This window comes from Ipomoea nil, unplaced genomic scaffold, assembly GCF_001879475.1.
Source record: "Ipomoea nil cultivar Tokyo-kokei standard unplaced genomic scaffold, Asagao_1.1 scaffold2963, whole genome shotgun sequence".
In the NCBI taxonomy this organism is placed as follows: Eukaryota; Viridiplantae; Streptophyta; class Magnoliopsida; order Solanales; family Convolvulaceae; genus Ipomoea; species Ipomoea nil.
This window is the reverse complement of record NW_017619391.1, coordinates 217,066-222,744: the sequence shown is the minus strand read 5'-3', so window position 1 is coordinate 222,744 and position 5,679 is coordinate 217,066.

The window sequence follows — 5,679 nt, the reverse complement described above, 5'->3', positions numbered from 1 at the left end:
GTTGTCTATTGATCTTGGCTTTTGACTTATATACTTATGTATTCCGTTTTGAAAATGGTTTTATGACTTATATCTATCTATATATGATACTTAACGGTATTGGTGGGTTACCAGCATTATTCGCTGACCGGGCGTCGTCCCGATGTTTATCTTTGTATCTTTCAGGTGATGTTTAGACGAGCGCGATGTCTAGATCCTGGTAGCTTAGCTCCTTTACCTTTGTGGTTTTTGTGGCCAGTGCGCCAATGTAGTTAGATAGACTGATGTTTTGGGATAGTTGTATACACTGCAGATTGTTCGCCTTAGCGTTTACCGGGTTCGGTTGACGTGGCATAACACCCCGTTGGATTTCTCTTTATCCAGTTTCCGTTTTATGTTCCGCATTGCTAGTTTTGTTGTTTAATCTGCATGTGTTAGGGCTTTTATATAGGCCTTGTTTGGGGGGGGGGGGTTGTTACAGTTGGTATCAGAGCCTAGGTTTGAGCCTAGGAAGAGTTAAGTCTAGACTTTCTAAGTGGTTAAGTGTGCTTTGAAACCTCTAAGCGAACTTAAGAAGCTAAGTGTTAGGCTTAGGACTCTAGGTTGCGCGGTGAGATGTGTGTTGCTTTCTGTCTTGCGTGTTTGCTCTTTTGGTAATCTCGTTGTTGTTGTAGAAGTTTGTGATGCCTCCTCGTCCCCACGCTCGCACCCCAGAGACCCCGACCAATGAGCAGCTCGCTCAGAATCTCCATCAGCTGACGCAGATGATGCAGTCGCTCAGTGAATCCTTGCTGAACAACAATCAAGCTGTGCCGCCTCCTCCCCCTGCTGGGCATCGCGATGTAGGTCGTTTGGTGTCAGGGCATCGGCCGCCAACCTACGCTGGCGAGGAAGACCCTGTAGTCTTAGAAGAGTAGCTACGGGTGTTTGATAAGATCTTCACCGTGGTGGGCTACCCCGAAGAGAGGAGAGTAGAACTGGCAACGTTCTATCTGCCAAGAAGCGGATTTGTGGTGGGTCCACAAAAGTCCGACCTTCCTTGAAGAGCCTGGGTTTGATTGGACTGCGCTCAAGGATAGAATGCGCGAAAGGTTCTACCCAGCGCATGTGCGAGCCGCCATGTTTAATGAGTTCCTTCATCTGCAGCAAGGACCCCAATCTGTGGTTGAGTACCACAAGAAGTTCTTAGAGCTGGTGCGCTTGCCAAGGTTGAGCGTTTCGTTGCCGGTCTGAACTATGAGGCACGAAAAGCGTTGACGGTGAGTGGGCCCAGTTCCCTTAAGGATGCGTATCTGTGTGCCGCGGATCTGTTTCGTGTTCAGCAGCTTCAGAGGGGTTCGTTGGAGTTGGCCAGGAAGAGAGTTGAGAGTGGAGGTTCTTCCACCTTCAAGAAGTCCCGACCGAGTTTCCCGGCTAGAGTTGCGTCATCTTCTTCTCAAGGACCTATCAGAATGGAGCTTCAGGATCAAGCTAAGTCGGTTGGTTGTCGTAGGCGTGGGAAGGTGAACGCGGGCCATGATTGTTATGGCCAGGCGTTCAAGTGCTTCAGATGCGGGGATCGTGGTCACAGAGTCGAGGAGTGTCCCCAGTTTGCCGGTCAGAGAGCGTTGCCGCCACCCCCGAGAGCCGGAGGAGCACCAGGAGGGAGTTCAGGTCGCGGAGCTGTCGGAGCTAGGCCGTCGGGAAGAATCTTCGTGATGGCGCATTCGCAGGCGGAGTCGGAGGGTCTGGTGGAGGAAGAGTTAGCAGGTAACCCTTGTTTTCGAACCTATCCTTGTTTCCCGAGAGTGTTGTGCTCTTTGTTGCCTTGAGTGTTCTCTTGTGTTTCGTAGTTGTCTTTGTTTGGCAAACCTTGGCATGTTTTCCTTGTTAGTAATTTGTTAGATGCTTAGTATAGACTCTCTTCTTGCGAAGTGACTTCTTTAGTTGGCATCTAAATCTTGTTGTGTGGTAGCCATCTATCATTGAGTTACCTTGTGCTTAGCCCAATCCTTCAATCCCTACACTTGGTTGTTCTTACAACAATTCCTTGTGCATTTCTTAAATTTTTCCAAGTATTCTTTGATTTGGGAGAATAGCAAACTCCCTACCAAAAACCTCTCCTTGTGTAGCTTAAAAGCCAAGCCTAAAATTTAACTGTAGTCTTTGAGTTTCAAACTTTAACCTATTTCTTTTCTACCCAACCCCTAAACCACTTGAGCCAATTGTCTTTCTTGAAACCTAACCCATTCTATTTCCACCTAAACCATAAATTCCCACTTTGTTCAAAATCCCCAAATTAAATCATCTTTTTCCCCAATTTCACCCAAATCCCTAAATCCCCAAATTTTTTCTCCTCTTCTCCTTTTTCCTTCTCCCTACCCGTGAACCACCCTAACCCCATCCCCAACCCGTAGCATCCCTTCCACCCGTCGCCGGCCACCACCGAACCGCCACCCGCAGCCATCGCCGTTCGCCGGAGCTTCGCCGCACAGCTGCCGCCGCCGAGCTGCTGTTGTTGCATCGCCGAGAGAGCGCGAGAGAGAGAGAGCGTGCGAGAGAGAGATGAGCAGCGAGAGTGTGGGTGTGAAGAAGAAGTTGTGGGCTTTGTTTGTTGAGCTTTGGATCATCTCCTACCATGCCTAGAAGGTCAAGTTTGGCTAGGAAAGCGGAATGGGTGGATGCCCATTACCTCGTTCTTGAAGGTAAAGCTTTTGATCCGGAATCTTTTCCTAGTTCCTTGTTGGATTTGCTTAGATATCAAGGTTTGTTGGATGGGTTTCTCGCCATAAGGGCCGAGACTTACCCGAGTTTGGTGAAAGAGTTTTATCGTCACATGGTTGTGACAAAGGAGGGTGATAGGTTAGAAATCACCTCTAAGGTGAGAGGTGTGAAGGTTGTGTTGTCTGAGAAGAGGTTGGCTCAGTTGTTGAGTTTGTCTGCTACCGGAGTGGCTCAGTACAGTGGTCATTCTTGGATTAGTACGGATACCATGGGGTACCGTGACTATTTGAGCTATCTATTGGGCCGTACGAGTGGTTTCACTCAAGCCTCTAGGCCGGAAAAGAAGTGGATGTCTGTGGAATAAAGGATCTTGGTGATGTTGGTGTCCGATTGTTTGTTGCACAATAACAACAAGAGTAGTTTGTTGGGTAAGTTGGAGTGCACCTTTGCTTTCTGTCTGAAGAATATGGTTAAGTTCAACCTGCCTGCTTTGATGTTGCAACACATGGTGTTTTGCCGGGATCACAACCGGAAGAGTTTTCCATATGGAATGGTGTTGAGTTGGATCTTGGTTAAGAAGGGTGTTAGTGTAGATGGCTGTCTCCCGAAGGCCGTGGGAAAGATGGTGTTGGATACCGCCAATCTCCGGAGTTGTAATCTATTTCAGTTGGATGATGGTGAGTTCATCACGCTTGAAGAGGTTGCAAGGAAAGCACATGATGAACGGGCAGAGTTAGCTGCTAAGCTTGGAGTCCATGCCGGGAAGTTGAGCCTCGCAGTCTAGAGTTTGGGTGGTGACGAAGAAGCTGAGGAGGAAGCAGACCAAGAAGACGGAGTAGGAGCACCGGAGACCGCCGAAGCTGAAGTAAGTGAATCAGACAGTGAGGAAAGTCGGAGAAGGAAGGAAGCTCGCACCAAGAGAGAGCATGACGTCGCCTCTTTGCTTCGTCAGCAGAACAGTTTGATCGCCGAGGGCTTTGCATTTGTGAAGGCGCAGTTTGTCGCAGTGCATCAGAGGCTGGACCAGATTGAAGCCAGTTCAAGCCACAGAGACGAAGACGAAGAGGAGTCTGAAGAGGCCGAGGAGTCGGAGAGTGAGGAGTTCTAGTTTGTGTTGCGGTAACCCCGTTCGCTTTTCCCTTGTTGTTTCTTTCTTAGTTGTTGCTAGCTTGGTGATAGGTTGTTGTTTGCCTTGCGTGCTTGTTTGTTTTGCTTGTTGTCTTGTTGTTTAGCTAGCTTAGTAAGTCGGTGTTTGGAGTTGGTTGTTTAGTTCTTGGTTGTTGTCTAGAAGTTGGTGGTTGTGTTGAGGGTAGAGTTCTTGATGCTCAATCTATCCGTTTGCTTAACTCTTGACCAATCCTTGAATTCGAAATGCCTTCTTCTTTGCCTTGGAACCCTTGTGAGTACTTTTGGAGTTTTTGACCAAAAGGACTATTCTTGAATTTCTTGTCTCAATTTCGTTTCCTTGTTACCATTCGCTTTTAATTCGTCATACCCAAGCTTCGGGGACGAAGCTTCTTTGAAGGGGGAGAGGATGTGACACCCCAAAAATCCACATTTCAATCCATGAATTAATTGAGTAATTAATTCTATATCTTTTTAGGAATTGATTCCTAAAATCCTGATTTTTAATACTCAAGGACTAGAATTTGACTAGTGAACCTTTAAGTTGTGTTGTACCTTGTGCTTTGAGGGGAGTTCCCTTGTTCCTTACACTTTCTAAGGGTTAGTAAGGGTATCCTTCTCTTTTCACCAAGAGTTAGTATTGTAACCTAACCTAGAAGACTTCTTCATTTCATTCCTTACAATTCCTAGAAAAATATCTCTACCTTCTCTCTAGAAAAGAAGTGTAGCTTATTCTTCAAGCCATGTTGAGACCCTTGTCAAGATTCCAAGTTTTGCTTCCAAGATTCAACCTTTCACCTATTTGGGCATCTAGGAGGGTAAAATCTAAGCTTGTCTTGTGTTTTTGGTTCCATCTTAGTTGTCTTTTTCTTAAAGGTAGGATCTTTATGATCTTTTGGTTTAATCTTGAAGTGGGTTTTGAAAGTTAGCCTAGTGGAGAGCTTGTTGTGGTGTAAAGTGAAGTCTTTTGGTCTTCAAGAGGTAACCCATGCTCTACAAAACCTATTTTGCTTACCTATATGTGATCTCTTGGATTCTACTTGTGTTTTGCAATGAAATGTGAGGGTTTATGCATTTATCTTGTGATATTGCATATCTAGAGCTTGTGTTTAGGGTTCCTTTGTGCCATTGCTTGGCATTCCATGGTTCAAGTCATTTTGTTGTATTGGATGAGATTAGGCGTGTTTTGGACTTGAATTTGTGTTTGGAGAAAAAAATCCCATAGGGTATTTGTTGTGGAACAGGGATGTTCCCGCGGGTGGAACGGCAGGCGGGGCACCACCCTCCGGCCTACCCGCGGGTACATAGGCCTTGGGGTAGTGTACCCGCGGTCGGGACCACGGGTGGGGCCCTACCCGTGGGTCCACCCGCAGGGAACACGATGGTGTTCGCTCGGGATTTGTTCCTCGTGATTTGTTTGTCTTGGTATTTGATCTTTTGGCTTCCCGATGTTCTTTTGTGGAACTATTTGAGTGTCTTCTTGATGTTTATTACGTCTAAAACTATATGGTAGGTATCCATGTAGGACTTTGGTGTCTTGAATCGTGCTAAGTGTTCAACATTGTGTTTCGTTGGACCAAGAGGTGTCTTTTGTGTTCCTCGGAACTATCTTGAGTTTCCTCGTTGATAAGCATGCTAGTTTGTTGTCTTAATGCTAGCGTGTGAGTTGTATGTTACTTCCGATTGGTTGATGATAACTTGTGTTATTCATTGTTGTTGTTATTGGGCTGTGACCCGTTCCTTGATTTAGTATGTTTCATACCTTCATTGCAATCCTTTGATTGATTCCTGTTGAGGTGTGGTATGTGTGGCTTTACCTGGATTGCATGATTAGTGGTATGGGACACTAGTCACCAAGGTATTGCAGCGGTC